Raw genomic sequence first — 16530 nt, forward strand, 5'->3', positions numbered from 1 at the left:
TGATCTCACCTGTTATGGGGGGTCCGGATTGTGCAGGCACTGGCCCCGGCTGACGGGCAAGCTGGTTAGATTTCCGACACTGCTTCAGGGTAGGATGGTAACGGCTGCAGGAGCGGTCTAGAAGCCTGTTTGGGCCTAGAAATTGTTTCGTTTTCTTTTACTGTTGTTGCTCTGTTGCTATCCTCAGTTGGTAGTTGGCACGAAACAAACTTTTTGCACTGTTAACGCAATTGATCTGTCGTATATGGAGACACGTAAACGCGCGCACACACACAGACACTCTAGAGCACACAATAAAAAGCACAGTGAGCTGCTCACCACGGAAACGAGATGGTGTGGGTAGGATCAACTATCTGAACTGTGCCTGAGTGGCTTGTTGGTTTTTTGTTACGCTCTTTCTCTCTTTCACAGACTTCAAATCCACTTCACTTCGTTTGGCAGATACGATTTATTCCATTGTCATGTGATCAATACTCAATCAGATTTCAGATTTTTTTGTATGCACACTGCCAACGCTTACACTTTCACACACACACACTCATACACAATTGGATGAGAAGCAATCACAACTGCGACCCTCGAGGGGGAAAAAACACGATCAACCTCACACACGACACACGCTTTACATTGCTCCGTACAAGCGGCAGAACGCACCGAACGCACACACTGCTGTTTGCTTACTTGCTTGCGCTTTTTTTCTTCTGCCGATCACTTTCCGGCCACTTACATCACTTGAATCCACAAAATCACTGCTTTTGTTTTTCACCGCCGAACATCATTAATTTTCTCCCGATACCTTTGCTTTCCTCTGCTTGACCACCACACACACACGTACACGCTTTTTTCCTCGGTTTCTTTGTTTCACATCATTCGCCTTCGCTGTTGGGCTGATTCTCACTGTCAGCTTATTTCACACTGACTGGGCACTAATTTTCCCAAGCTGCCTCCTTTGTTTGCTTGGACGCGTCAGGCGGCGTTGTGTGCCGTGTAAAAGGGAAAGATTTCGCTTAACGCCTCATTGGTAAGCGCTCGATTGCGGTAGCGCTTGAATCGAACGGCCAGCTGACTGGCGCACTACACTGTGACACATGGTGACAAGATTTGGTTGCTTAATTGCTTAGGATTTTTGAACAATTAGCTAGATTTTAAACCATTTTTCATTCTAATGGGCACTGTTTGCACTATCCCCCTCTTTTACTTTTTGCAAAGCTGTGACACTTTATGGCGATATTTCGTTTAATATTTATCAATTATTACACTCACTTTACGAGAATCGGTCGAAAAGCTGCTCACCTTTTCACACTACGTTTCGCCACGTATTTGCGTTTCTCTTCTCTTTGTGATTTCTTACATTGATTTATTAGCAGCTTTTTTGCAACGCCACGTCACACTTGCGCGCTTTAGTTTGCTCCACACTCCAGGCTGCGTACGTATGTGTCGATTGTTTCACGTCCTAGCACTTGTGCTGATGGGGCTGCGGAATGTCGTACGGAAAGAAGCAACTGCTTTGCGAAACTTTCCCTCCACGTGATGTACGGCACGTTTTTGCACCGACTGTAGAAAACTATAGTTTGTGGTGGAATGTGTGTGTGTGGGTGTGGGAGAGGAAAAGAAACAGAGAATAAGCATTAGTAACAGGGTACGATAGATGGCTAAACAATGAACCTCCACCATCAGACCATCGCACCCCCGACAAACACGTAGCAAATATCGATCAACATTACGGCGGCGCCCGTAACTAATGTGCCGTTTTTTTTGTTGGAAAGTTTTAGCATCAATCCATTAAATTTAGTGGCACTTTGTGTGGTGGCCAAACTCGCAAAAAGCAAAGTTTTCGCATGGCTGAGTGGGGGCAGGAGGGGCCGATGCTGGTTTTCTGGTGGAGGGGAAAGTTTTGAACCGTGGGCTAGAATTTCGCTCGAGCGCTCTACACGTGACATCACACTCGGGAATGGGGTGTGTAATGTGTTTTGGAGGAGGAATACTTCCGTTTTTTTGGACAGAGAAGGGTTTTGTTGTGACTTAATGTCATCATTTTTGCTTAGTAATTTAGACTAGGTAACTTCAAAATGGGGTTTAAGCGGAATCAAAACTTCCTTTAGTTAAAGAAATCTTTAAAATCTGACGATAATTATATCTTACAACTCTGAGGATAACAAGAAGAATTTGTATTGATGTTTTTAATAAAAGTTTGAAGCTTACAATTTCGCTGCTTTAATGAACGTTACACCTTACAATTTTTTATTCTCTCGTTTCATCAGCAGAATTTTGTTGCTTGTAACACATATTTATGATGGTTGAAAGTATAATTTAAACTACATAACAAATTATACGTAAGATAATACATATAAGACAATTAAGCAAACCATTATAACCATTGATTCCTACACTGCGCGAAATTAAAATAACTCCACCATGTTTTGTTTTCAATAATTTTGGAATCACCATCCCCATGAAGATTTATTTTATTCAGAGTATTAAATCAGCCTGTTTTGCAACTTTCAAGAACATAACATTTAAATTTTTATTAATCAAATTGCATTAATATTTATTTTTCAGATGCAACAGTACTTTAATAATATTTTTCAATTATGCTCGAATATTGCTAAAAACAGGTGCGAAATAAAAATAGCACAAAATTAAAAATAATTTTGATAAATTTTTGATTGTAGCATATTAAACGTATATTTTAAATACACTGTAAAATATATTCACTAAAGTGCTGGACTGTGATATTAGCTTAGTATAAATTTGATGAAAATGAGAAGAGTGCACCTTAATCGCCGGTCTGTTTGCAACTGTGTATTCGTTTGTCTCATAGTTCATTACATAATTCATTACAAAGTTCATTCGTTTAGTTCGAGCAGTTCATTTCATGAGGTCCAAATTAGTCAGGCAGTTTTATCTATATCCTATGGTTTAGTTCCTTCTAATTCCTACGTGTTTTCCTATATGAATTCAGCTTCGAAATATTAATGTTAACCCAAAATCCAACATACACAATGAAAATTTTTGGAATGAAAATACATGTAATTGATACAAAATGTAACAGCTAATTGATGGTCAATAATGTAAACTATAGCGAGTGATACTCGATGTGTTCCAAATATTCACAAATAAGGGATTTTAGTATGCCATGCCATTTTCATTTTAAAAAATAACACACAAGGGTAGCCAAATGATTTTTCATCGGGTATCAGTGCTGGACAGCATGCTGACCTCGGAACGGTAGAACCATATTTATTAAAAAAAATATGGTGCTATTTTAATTTTGCGTAGTGTATAAAATTTATTCGAGATAACAATTGTTTAAATGTATTAGTTATCGATATTTCCTTTACTAGACTTATCAAACAGATACACCTACTGTAACGTTGGATAAATTTTACAGTTATTTATCTTTTATTTACATCAACATTATGACGGCTTAATAAGCAATATTAATCATATGGCGGCAGGTTATGTACTCAGGATATTTTCTTCCTGTATATTTAGTCTTATCCCTTGTCTTATATATATCGAGCCTTGAAACAAATAGAGAAAGCTTAGAGACAACATAAACTTAGTGCGAGTATGGGCTTTGATCGGAAAAATGAGATAAAATGGGAATTGTGGTGCAATGTGGTATTCTAAAATATTTGTTTTGCACCACCTAGAAACACAAAATAAAATGTTTAAAAGAACATAAACATGTAACTTTAGAGAGTTTTAAATTAATTAAATTCCATTAATCACAACCAGCAACGATGTGCCTTCAGCAACCCAGCACACTGTATACCGGGAAGCTTTCAAAACACATCGCTTTCATGTTCTTATAACCTTTCCCTTGCAATGCAAACGCCAGCAGCTGCTGGCCCGTACCTTCATTGTTCCATTTGCCATTTATCTTCACTTTTCATCTCCATGCTTCAAACGGCATCACGCACACTGCAAAGCATTAACGCACTCTCTACTGCGAAATGGGAGAAGGAAGGAAAGGCTCTGCAAAGGCTCGGATTAAATGCAATCCCAACCGTACCGGATCGCCCGGATCCTTCAATATCGAGAGCCCCAAAAGCAATGGGCCCGCCCGCCCGCCCGAACTGCCGTTATCTAATGGAGTGAAAATGGACTTCCGGTCGTCGGGTGTTTCACGCACTTTCCAGGCACCAAACATTCCGATTTACTGCCCCGATAGTGTTTGTGTGTGCTCGGGTCGAATGAAAGCGTAGTGTGGGGGCGAAGGAAATGGAATACTAATTTCGCATACACAAACATTGTGAGGGCCACCAGCCGTAAACAGCAATCTCATGTTTTCATGCGAGCCTTATCTGGATGAGCAAACCACCCCCAATAAGGATACGGAAAGAGGGAGAGGGGTTTATCGTGTACAGAGTGGTGCACCGAAGGCCTGGGTGCGAAGGTTGACGATCGCTCGATAAGCTTACAGTAATGGCAAAAGCTATCCGATGCACTCCGGCTTTTCCGGTCGAACAAATCGGTTACCTGTAGTGAAATCAACAGCAGCGTTTTGTTGCTGCTGTTTGCCATAATCTTCTGAACAAACTTTTAACCCGGCACTCTGCTGGTGGTGCCATCCCAATGGGTAGTTTATTTTTCCTTGCAAGCATACACAAACATAAACAAAAATGGGTGCACAATTAATTACGAACTGTGTTTTTTGGCGCTGTGGAAAATCATTGTGCGAGTGCGATAAGAGCTGTGGTGTGTGCTGGTTGTGTGGAATAGTGATGGGTAAAGTTGGCAAAAATCCGGAGTCGACTCCGATCCGACTCCGATAAATTCGGAATCGACTCCGGAAGGTAGGTCCGCGCTGCAATATGTGGAGTGGTTCGGAATCGTCCGGAGTCGTACGGAGTCGCCCGGAGTCGCCCGGAGTCGACTCCGGACGACTCCGAACTACTCCGACTCCGGGCGGATCTAGTGGTTCCATTTTGCCGGAGTTGGAATCGAACTAACAATAGTCGGAGTCGGATCGGAGCTGTGGGTGCGCTCCATACAGCACATCACTAGTGTGGAACCCAGTGAGGCCGTGGCAGTTTTGATTTAGATACGAGTGAAGTGCAAAATTGTAAACAATGCCCACGCATAAAACAACAACACGTGAGGGCACACACACACATGCACATTTACACCAGCGTTGGACAAGTGGATTGATTCTACGTTCGTCGCTTCATCGCTCAAAAAGAAGAAGAAAAAAACGGGCAAAATCGACAGCATAAGTTTAAACACACAGCCATACGCACACACCACAAATAATCAGAACGGCACGAGGTTATGAATGTTCACTCCATTTGCGCTCGGTGCTGTGAAATTGTTAACTTTCCACGCCTCGACACACCGGCGTCCATGCGAATCTTTTCAACTTTTTGGTTCTATTTATTTTCACCCTTGCCGCGGTTCTCTAGCCCTTTCGGTATGGTGTGCTTTTGGATATGAATCGTCGTTCTTTTTTTATCCTTTCTTCAATGTATCGCGCACTCAGTAAGTTGCGGAAAAGGGGTGCTCGACTGGGATCGTAGTGCCGGGACTCGTTCGTTTTCAAGCTTTTGCGAGTTGATTTCGCACTGCTCGCGTGTGCGTCCACGATTGCACTCGGAACGGTAAAGTTTTCTGAGAAAATTGAAACTTTCAGTCATTTCAGTGACGTTTACGTGGCTCAAATATGATGGATTGGAACAGGGTTGAAGGGGTGGGGAGTCGAATGGCGAGCGTGCAAAAGGTGTGTCGGGACAGCATGAAAGCGCCTTAAAGGCCTTCAATTTCTATCGATACGGTTCAAGGCCAGCAAAACTTTGTAAAACCTTCCCAGTAATTCTCTACCGTTCGGGGTGAGGGGCACTGTCCCTTCTGTGTTCCCGCGCTAAGCGTGGTTTCTACAAGCTTGAAAGAGGGCATAGGAAACGTCAAGAAATGCAAAGGAATACATGAATTTTTATTGGTTCGTTGAGCTTGAATCATGATTTCGACCACGCAAGGCCTTCGTGAACGCAGCCAGGCCTTGTAGCCCAAGAAGACGGAACGAGACACACACACATACTCACAGAAACACACGCACAAAAGCGCACCGCCGGCTCGTGTTGCGGTTTTTGCAACGGTAGCGTTGAAAGTTTACACCACAAACTGAAGAAAAAAAAACAAACTCAAACGCGACCTCTAACATCTGACAGTGGCTTTAGCCGTTGATTAGAACGTACGTGATGGGAATCTAAGCCGATTCGAATTGGCCAATCGGAAAGTGTATCGGCATGCCATGCCAATGTGTAACGATGTTTCTATGTGCTCCTTCGGCTGTTCAGCTTATGGCTCACCCAAGCCAGGACCAGGAGCATACAACGTTGGCATTAAGCTCTGCCGCCACCAACCACCAACTACAACCGCAAATGGATGTAATGCCCATTTTTTCGTAAATGAGTACAGCAGGGGCCCTTTCATTCTGTGTGTGTGTGTGCCCTTTTCTTCCTTTTTTTTTTACTTCGCCCACAAGTGTTCTGTCTCACTCTCACTAGCCGGCAACAAGAATCGGCCGTGATTATGTTGAATGAGGTGGCGTACCGGTAACGGGGCCATAACTTATGCATGCTTTCTGCGGCTACATCTTCCTCTCCATCGACCGCCGGCGCAGGCCAATGAGGTGAATGATTGTAAATCACGGTACGTGTCGCGTGTGTGCTGGCGGTGTGTTACACGGGTTACTTCACTCGCTACTAGGGGGAGTGAATGAATTCCGTCGCAGCATTAACAGCGCTACATCCTGTGGTACATTGCTGGTGCTGGTTTCTGATGATGCGGCATGCTTCAAGCCCATGAAAAGGAGTTAACTGGAGGGTGGGGGAGAGTGATTTTTGGAAGCTTTTTTTCATCTATAATTCAACACATCAGCAGTGGGTATGCGGTTCGTGCGAGAGAACTTTTCATGCGTCGCTTTATTATACGTAAATGTATTTTTTTCAATAAAATAGATTTTTACTCTTTAAAAGACAAAAATAATGAATCATAACACAGGACGATACGGTCAGAGAATGTATGCAAATTAAAAAATGTCTTTTAGTCTTTAAAGCATGTCTGACAAACTCTTTAAAGCGTGTACTTCACTACCACAGTGATGCTCGTGCACACTTAAAGGCTCAAAAAGCGCACCGAATAAAATCGTAAATTACAATATTGAGCAATGCTCACGGCCAAACACGCCATAGAAGCACTCGTACTCTATTATTTCGTAAAATTGAAAAGAAATTCCTGCTTTTGGTTCTAACATGCAAAGTAGCTATGCAACGTGAAACAATATTAGCGAAAAAACTATAGTGCTAGTGGGACACTTCTTTGACTCATGGGAAGTGAACTTCATATGATCTAAATTAGATTCTACGGCATCCTTATTGGTCAGGCTCCTTCGAAATTCCTACTGGATTTGTCCAACAAGAACGCTATAGAGTCCAATTCCCATTACAATTGGTTAATTTCACGGAAGAAGGAGTCAATTAAGCCGTGTCCCACGGCTATGAGAACTCCTAGAAAATCCTATAATTTCTATTTTTTTTATTTATTGTCAAATACACCGAAGCAGAAAATATAGTGAACGCTTTTGTAACTAGTTTAACCCTCAGCTGGGATTTATAGGAGCTTTTTTTAATCAAATTTGTAATGAAAATATCATTCAAAAGTCGTATAATTTATCTTTTACTTCTTTAATTTTATTGCCAAAAGTCTGAATAACGACCAATGAAGTAAATTAATTATAAATGTAACCACACTACCGAGTGCAAAACAAAAAAGGAAAGACTAAATAAATGGTATGAAGGATGCAGCTGTGAATGCATTCACACTCGTAAGAAGGAGTATTTGCACAGCAGAACAGAGTGTACGCGACATAAAAAAACTCGTTAATAGTAGTCCACTGTAATCAATCTTCAGAGATAATCAAGCTCAAAAGTAATCATAGAAAGTAAGGCAAGGAAAGAAAAGAAGGTTGAAAAAACACTTCTCATTCCGTAGTTCATTTTACTCCTACCTGATACAAACAGACATCTAGACAATTTAGCTCATAAATCTGTGTTATCCTTTCATGTAGTACCGCGAGAGCGTTATAACTGTCAGATGTGCAGTGAATAAGTTAATTCAAAACACGAAACATATTATGAAAAACCCAAGTATTGCACCCAAGAGTGAACTGCAACAATAATTACTCACATCTGCACCTTGCACAGGAACGACCAGGTGCACGAAACAACGCAAAGCGCATTATTATTTCAATCCACCATGTAAGTGAGCATTCCTGCCAGGTCGGGAATTGCATTCTATCACCATTTCAGTGCAGTGTGTGCCATCGCTACTCCAGTTTTCTGCGCTGTTCCCATGCAAACGGTACCTTTAAGCATGTTTCTTTGTAATCTAGATTGGAAATATAATTGGTATACTGGTTGGCTTTTAAATAACTTCCATTTGCGCTCTATTGCCGGTCGTAATGGAAACTTACGTGCAATAATAAAAGCGCATACATTCGCTTAAATGCAGCGAAAGTTATGCACCTATTCGTACATTATTGTTGGCATACAAACATTATGTGACGCATGTAGGTTTGACGCAATACCGTGCTACCAGAATAAAGAAAGAAACCCTTTTACTGTTAACAGAGAGTTTTAAAAATAACACACCTTCCATGAATTCATACCTCAGACGGTAAATTTTTATCAACAATGGATTGCGTTTTTTCCTTTTTTCATACAAAAGCTCGCCTGCGTAATGTTGGCCATCGAGGTAAAGTGTGCACAAAGCACAGCTAAAACGTGTACAACCCCCATAACCGACTGCGGTTAAATTTGTTCTTTAGTTACACTCACACACACACTCAACCCACAGCCAGCGGGCATTTGCTTTTATTGCCGACCATCAACGTCGGGTGTCGGGTGGTTTTAGCTTTGAAGTGAAAAAAGTGCCCAAGGTGGTTGCGTGGTTTTTTCGGTCGGAATTGGGGAGGTTTAACTTGGTTTTTGAGGTGTGGTTAACCAAAATAAAAACCAAAATCCCTGGCAATTTCCGGCGATGTGTGTAATGCCCAATCTGTTATTATTTCGAAGAGACTGATGTTTCAATAAAATGAATCGCACATTGCCAGGAATATTATACTAAAAATAATCCTCAGATGAAAGCGCAAAATAAATTACATAAATAATTGTGATGTCTACGCTTAGTAGCAGCAGCAGAAGCAGCAGTACCAGTAGCGACAGCACCATCCACAAAACACACGGAAAGCTGCCAAGCTTCGTTTAATTTCTTTCCTCATATTATTCGCCCTCACCAGCAGCTCCTGCGGCCAGCCAACGGAACGACTGCTCCCGGTTCCCACAGCTAGACGAAACTCGTGCAGCTAGCACCCGATAAGCACCGGAGGTTTTTCCCAGCAAATGCCACCCCTCGTTAAGGATCTTTGGCCACCAAAACAAATTATGAAACATTCCGGCATACTCCAGTAAAGCCCCTTGCCGGCAGCGGTCCCGGCCGCGCGCGCTCGCTCGCTGTGGTAGTCGGTTTAAACAGCGCAAAAATTTAATTACAAATTCTTCCAACACCCACACATGCACCACTGCACTAGCACTCGAACCAACTCACACGAATGGTGCCAGATTGGTGGTGCTGGCTCGTACTGACGTTGGCCGTTGTTAGCGCGCGGAGATTGTGCCCCATTTGCACCGGAACATGCGAAATAGGACTGGGAAAGCATTGATTGATGTTAAATTACTATTTGTTTAGGTTGTTTGTTTTGCTAACGGTGCTTATGCTTTAACGATACCATCCTTTACACCGGTTATGACGATGTCTTTGTAATTATAATTGTTTTTTTTTGTGTTTGCTTCTTCTGACGGTTAGCGGACGTGTCACACGAACATAGTTCATCTAGCTTGTGTACTATAAATAATTACAATCTTTTCCTCGAAACCGTCCCACATTCCCAGAAGCAGCCCAGAGTGTGGCGCTATGTACGATAACATTTAAATTCAATTACACAACGCTAGAGAGCTGGCACAATTTCCATAGCCAACCGTTTGGCGCTCGAGTGTCCCAGTGCAGTGGCGGTCGTACCACAACTAGCCACGAGAATGAGTGTAGAAATCATGGCATTTTCTTTCGGAAATGCTAACCGACCCTCGGTCCCTTTATTGCCTGCACGGGATTTCGTATTCCCCAACAACCATATTCCCACGGCTGCCTAGGAAAACATCGAGAACTGACCGGCAAAAAAGAAAGAAAGAAAACAAAACATAAAAACGTACAGAATCCCTTACCGATAACAATCCTCCAACGACAAAGCGACAGAAACTTCTTCTCAAATCTGACAGAGAGCATGGGCGAAAGCTCGACAATATTCTAGCTAGCAAGCGCCGAGCTCCCATCAAGGTACACATCCCAAATGGCCATCCACCCTGTTCCGACGTTGGTAAAGGGGTGGCTAGAACCGAAAACTTGTTCCATCGCTGGCAGACAGGATACAAAAAAAAAAGAGTGAAGGAGGTTAAAAGCAGTGTGGCAGTAAAATGAGCAACGACATGCAACGGGAAGAGCGAGCAAGATGTTTCAAAACTTTTGGCATTAAAAAAAAACGGGAGAAGCTTTACTAGATAAGCACCTCCTGCGTACCAATTTTCTGGCCGGCGTTGAATTCTAGGAGCAACTTTGACTTTGGTATAGGTTCGTGAACAAAAGGAACAATTTGTTCCTCGTTGTGTTTCAAGCATCCATCCAAGCCGAAGGACGTCCCACGCGCCCAGCCACTGACCGGGTAGGGTAGGAGGGTTGTGTGCGTGCACACGTGAATGGAAATGATTGCAGGTGTGTGTGCAGAGTGTGTCTTAGGACGACCTCCTTGTATGTGTGTGTGTTTGTGTAGGCATGTGTATTTAGGATGACTGGTCCGATTTTGGAGAAGGATCACTTAGAGCCAACATCACCATCAGCACCACTACCGCCACCACCTGCACTGACGTTGCTATCCGGGGCTTGTCAACCCTCATCACACCGCTCGCGAAGATAAAGAGTGAACAAACAGTGAAACTGTCATTCGACCCGTGGGCGTTTGTTGAAATGGTATGAAACGGAGCAACAACATAGAAAAAAGCAACATTCATCAACCTTGCTTCGAGAACCTTTCGTCTGATCGATTCTCGAAGGATAGACTGTTTAATATGCGGACAACATGAGGGACCGTTTCGAGTTCGGTTGCTTGATGGAACATTTAATTATTATTTTAAATTTGATTTCTTTCATTTTATGTTTCAAGGAACATCGTCGACTTGTTTCTTGGTCATCAAAATAAGGTAGGTGTTGTTTGAACGACGTGCATTTTAATGTGTTGTTTTGTGCTTGTTTATCGTCCTCTTGTAATCAACTATAAGCTGATAATTCTATTTTAAATAAATATGTTACAGTGTTTCTCAAGGTTTCTTGGTTGCTTCTCAAAAATGTTTGGTTGCTTCCCATATTTCTTTGGTTTGTTCCCATGATTTTTTGGGCCTTTCACAGAATGTTTTGGTTCAATTGTAGAGATGTACAATAGGACGTTACAAATGAATTTTGGGAACTTAACAAAAATCTATAGGATGAATGAATCGTAGGACGAGCCAAAAAAATATGGGAACTAACTAATAAATCGTGGAAATCCTGTATCTTCCATTAATTAAATTGTAAAAAGCATCAGCTTAATCCATCGTTTTCGAACCACTCTTTACCCTTGTCTCAATTATCAAACATTTGTTTGGATTGCGAAACACAGCTAGAGGATGCAATAGATCATATTCTTTCTAAATCGCCAAGGCAGCGTTACTCCTTTGTTTTCACAATATTTTCCACATCATGCGCACAAACCCCGTGGTAGCAGCGTCTCGTGCCATCGCATCGTAATTGTCCGTCCGGCTTTTTCATCATTCGCTTCGATTGAAATGTAATTTCAGGCGGGGGTTTGAGGTTATGGTTTTTAGCTGATTATCGTTGGTCGCCCAGCACGTTTGTCCGGAGTTGAAAGAGTTGCTCGTCTGTGCAGGACAGTTTTCCAACTCCAGCACGATGCATCACTGTGTGGCGTTAAGGCGCTTATGGACGGTTTGCCCTGTATATGCTGAGCTGCGAGAAACTGCTACATTACCGTTTTGCCTTTATCAATGTAAATACAGGGCTTATTCCATCTCAAAGCACTCGATTATTGTTGCTGCCTTGTGCAGCAAATCCCGTACTTATCCTTATTGGATTCGGCATAAACTCAAAGATAAGCTCCACAAGGGTACAGATAAAATGCACATTTCAGAATTAATTGCAATGATGATGAGTGACGCTGGCATGCTCCACTGCATCCCTGTTTGCCATCGGCCATCCCTTTTCGGAGGGAATATTAAAATTACCCCAATAAATAACGCTGCAATCATCAATCATAAGCGGTAAAGGATTTGCTGCATTCCCTTGCCGCGTTTTTGCGAATTGCTTCGAGCAGCTGCGGTCCCCCGGTTGGATGGAAAGCAAGCAGATGGAGTTTCTTACCGCTGCTTGGTGAAACTTAATTCATGGGACTTCCATTATGCAAATGAAGGAGCATCTCTTTTGGGTCATTTTTTGTACTTTTTGCTTTTGCTTGCAATTCTGCGCCAGACATTTGCATTCTTACTGACCATTACTGAAATTGCGGAAGAATTGCGGAAAGTACCGCTCCGTGAGCTGTGGAACTTGGCGTGCGAGGATATCGGAATCCGTGATTAAAATGATTAGATACTTTTAGCGAATGTCAGCAGAAATGCTTGCAAAAATAAAGCACATATAAGTGAAAAGTAATGTTATTTACTGTTTGATTTCTACACCATTACGCAATTGCTTATCGAACTGGATTATCGATCGGCTATGCATTCGGTTCAACAACCATCGATCAGTTGCATTCTCAAGTTGTACGTTCTTGTCCTCCTGTCGCCATGTACCACACAAAGCAAGCGCCGGACGATTTCGTTCGCCACTCGCTGCTTTGCGTAACCATCCCATCGAACGGCAGTAAGAATCAATAACAACGATCGCAGCGACAAAATCGGGTCATATCCGCAAGGCTGCATTACAAATGCAAACGATACGGCACATTCTAGGGAATCATGTATAATTGGATCTACTAAAACGGCAATTTGTAACTGCAAAGTAATCGACCGCAATTGATTGCTATGTGTTTAATCGTCCAAACTCATGCTATGCTACGCAATCCATTGGATGTTTTATACGATAAGTTTGAATTTTTTGAAAATAAATCAAGTGCTTCGCCAAGTAATTGTTAGACAACCCGTAATCATCATGAGGCGTAAGGACCAAACCCTTTACAATATCAACAATAACTATGACGCCACAAGTTCGTATGAATAAATAAAGTTTTGATAAAACATTGGTCTAACATGAATGAAGAATAAAGGTCTCTTTAATGTCTTGTTACTTTCCCAAAAACTTCTAGCTCATAGTCGGGAAATTGGCTATCCATCTTTCTTTCTCATTTGCCGCCAATTTGTCACGCTTCGACTCTAATCAATACCATCTAGACATCCGACTATTAACCCACGCGATAGAAATTGGATGATAAACCGAAATTTTTCCTTTCCTTTTTCGAATTTTACCCTTCCAACATTTCGATAGAGTCAAAATACGACCCGTTTATCGCACACGCTGTTGACTTTGCAGTTTCGGTGCATGAAGAACGGTGCACAACGCAATTACCGCATACGGCACAGAACCGTTCACAAATACCGACCCAGCTCGTGGACTTCTGCTACTATTGGGTGGCCCAAGAAATGCCCAGCTACACCAGGTGTACAATTGGAGTTTATTTTCTAACGTTGTTATGCTCGCTGCACCCAACTTTGCATACGAAAACAATGGCATGATTTCAGCACCAACTTTTGGGTTCGTTTTACGATGCACACATGTGCAACCCCTCCAAGTATGCGATGGGCGACGTTTCTAGTCTAGAGCGAGTTTCCCTCGTCCTGCTTTTTACAGTTCGCTTGCTAAGCGAAAAATAAAATCGGTAAATGGTGTTTTGCTTAACCCACGACCAAACGGGAACGCTTTCGCAACTGCAGCGCCTGCGGTGGCTAAAGTGAAGGCGGTATTTTGACGCTATCGCCACAATACAATCGGCGTCAGCTCGGTCCACCACCGGTCTCGTTTGGGGTAGGTGAAAGTTTTCTCCACTATCTATGGAAATGTCAGCGCTCCATAATGTTAGAGTTTTTGAAAACGGGAGAAAAAAATCGCACAAACAGTGCAATAAAAAAAAGAAAAACGAAAGGAGGGAAAACACCTTCTCACCATAGCGTATAAGATGGCACAGGGCATGTCAATGCTTGCAAACCTCCTCCCTTCCCCGCTTTGGCAATTTGGTTTTATTTTTATCTCAATGATTGATTGATCGACAACAAGCGGGAGAGGGGGGGGGGAGGGGAATGTTCCTTTGATACGTTTTCCATCATTAATCTATTAAATTTGTGGCACGTTGCATGAAATAAAAACGGCGCCACGGCATTCAGCTTTCTCCACCCAGTCCGTTCTTTCTCGCACCTGCCGCGGCACGGGCGTAAATGCAACGCGTGGTGTAGCAAACCTTTCCATCAGCGTGTGTGAGTAATTTATTGGACATTTCTAATTTATACGATTCGATTGGCGCGATAGGGCGGGGATGGTGTGGGGCTGCTGCACCCTCACTGCCAAACGTACCATTAAATTGAATTATCGCTCACTGTCAGTCTTTCTTTTCCAAAAGGCCAACGGGGTTTAATTGGTGAGTTCGTTTAGGAGCGGGTTGGTATTGAAATTGTGCTTGCATTTTTTATGTTCTCAGTTTTTGCTGCGCTCTATCGTTCGCTTTTTTTTGCGCTGTACAATTGCAGCATTTTAGCATGGAGATTGAATCAAATTAAATTTCAGTAAATTGTACAAGCGGTTCATTTTAGAACGATGAAACATGAAGCATGCAGTTAGAAAAAAAGGTCTTAAAGAACAACACCAGTAGGGCCAAAAGACATCGGTTTTGTGTGAAGTTGTGTACCTTAATTGTATTGTATAGTATTGTAATGCGAACTGTACCTCGAGTATCGTCGCGGTAGGTCAGTGTTTCGCTGACATGTATCGAGGTAGAATAATACTTTGTTCGAAGCGGACTTTTCGACACTTGATCGTCCAGGCGATCATAGAAACCTTTAGGAGGTTTCCCTTACCGGAAACGTTGGAGATTAGAAGCCTTACCTTGGGTAGAGGGATATAACTAAACTCTTTAAATGAGAAGTCGATAGATGTTGGATGGGCATATCCTATCCTATCCTGACAGTCCGAACGAATCTGACTTGCCACGGTCGGAATTGGTTTTATTTATACTCAATGGGTTTCGTACATTTGGTTTTGGAATGTGTTTTTGTCCTAATTAAAGGTTATTGATATGAGGTGCAATTTATACTCCGAAGTCCCTAAAAGTGTTGCTACGCTGTAATAGAGTTCCTGATATTTCGTAATTATGTGTTAGTGGACAGACAGAACGATGGAAAGAGACACACACACACACACACACACACACACACACACACACACACACACACACACACACACACACACACACACACACACACACACACACACACACACACACACACACACACACACACACACACACACACACACACACACACACACACACACACACACACACACACACACACACACACACACACACACACACACACACACACACACACACACACACACACACACACACACACACACACACACACACACACACACACACACACACATACACACACACACACACACACACACACACACACACACACACACACACACATACACACACACACACACACACACACACACACACACACACACACACACACACACACACACACACACACATACACACACACACACACACACAAACACACACACAAACACACACACACACACACACACACACACAAACACACACACAAACACACACACACACACACACACTTATCGACGGAAATTAGAAGGTCGTTTTTATCGCACCAGTCAGAAAAACAGTTCACCGATCTGTAGAGAGAGAGCATCAGTCGTTACACGGATTGGACGAAAAAGCTTAAGATCGCCGGCATACAGTAAACATTCCGAATCATCAACAGCCGAAGTGACGTCGGTAAAGAAAAGTGAGAAGAGTAGCAGTCCAAGATTGCTACCCTGTGGAACGCCAGAAGAGCCCTCAATGTACGGCTTAGTGAAAATTTTACTTCGTTGCTCTTAAATATTTGAAATCTTTTCTTCTCTTTCTAGTAGATATTTTTCATTCTCAAAAACAAGAAACTCATCACCCTAAAAAATCTACATTTTATGTCATTTTTAGATCAATTGTTTCAATTACTAAAATGATGCCCATTTCAAACACGAACCACTTTAGCCAAAGATCTCGCCATTCGCGTCAAATTCATAGCGACAGTCAAGTTCAAATTATTTACAAAAAAATCTCTCTCCAAACAC

At 42.4% G+C, this 16530-nt stretch overlaps 1 long non-coding RNA gene across 1 annotated transcript in view; it reads right to left on the reverse strand.

Moving 5' to 3' along the window:
- Positions 1–1187: 1187 nt before the first annotated feature.
- The window catches only part of LOC125907428 (uncharacterized), a 43464-nt gene continuing 28121 nt past the window's right edge, over positions 1188–16530 (reverse strand). Inside the window, exon 3 of the long non-coding RNA XR_007452631.1 lies at positions 1188–1564. This is a non-coding gene — a long non-coding RNA (uncharacterized LOC125907428). The remainder of the gene's footprint in view (positions 1565–16530) is intronic.

Source organism: Anopheles coluzzii, chromosome 3 (genome assembly GCF_943734685.1).
Source record: "Anopheles coluzzii chromosome 3, AcolN3, whole genome shotgun sequence".
In the NCBI taxonomy this organism is placed as follows: domain Eukaryota; kingdom Metazoa; phylum Arthropoda; class Insecta; order Diptera; family Culicidae; genus Anopheles; species Anopheles coluzzii.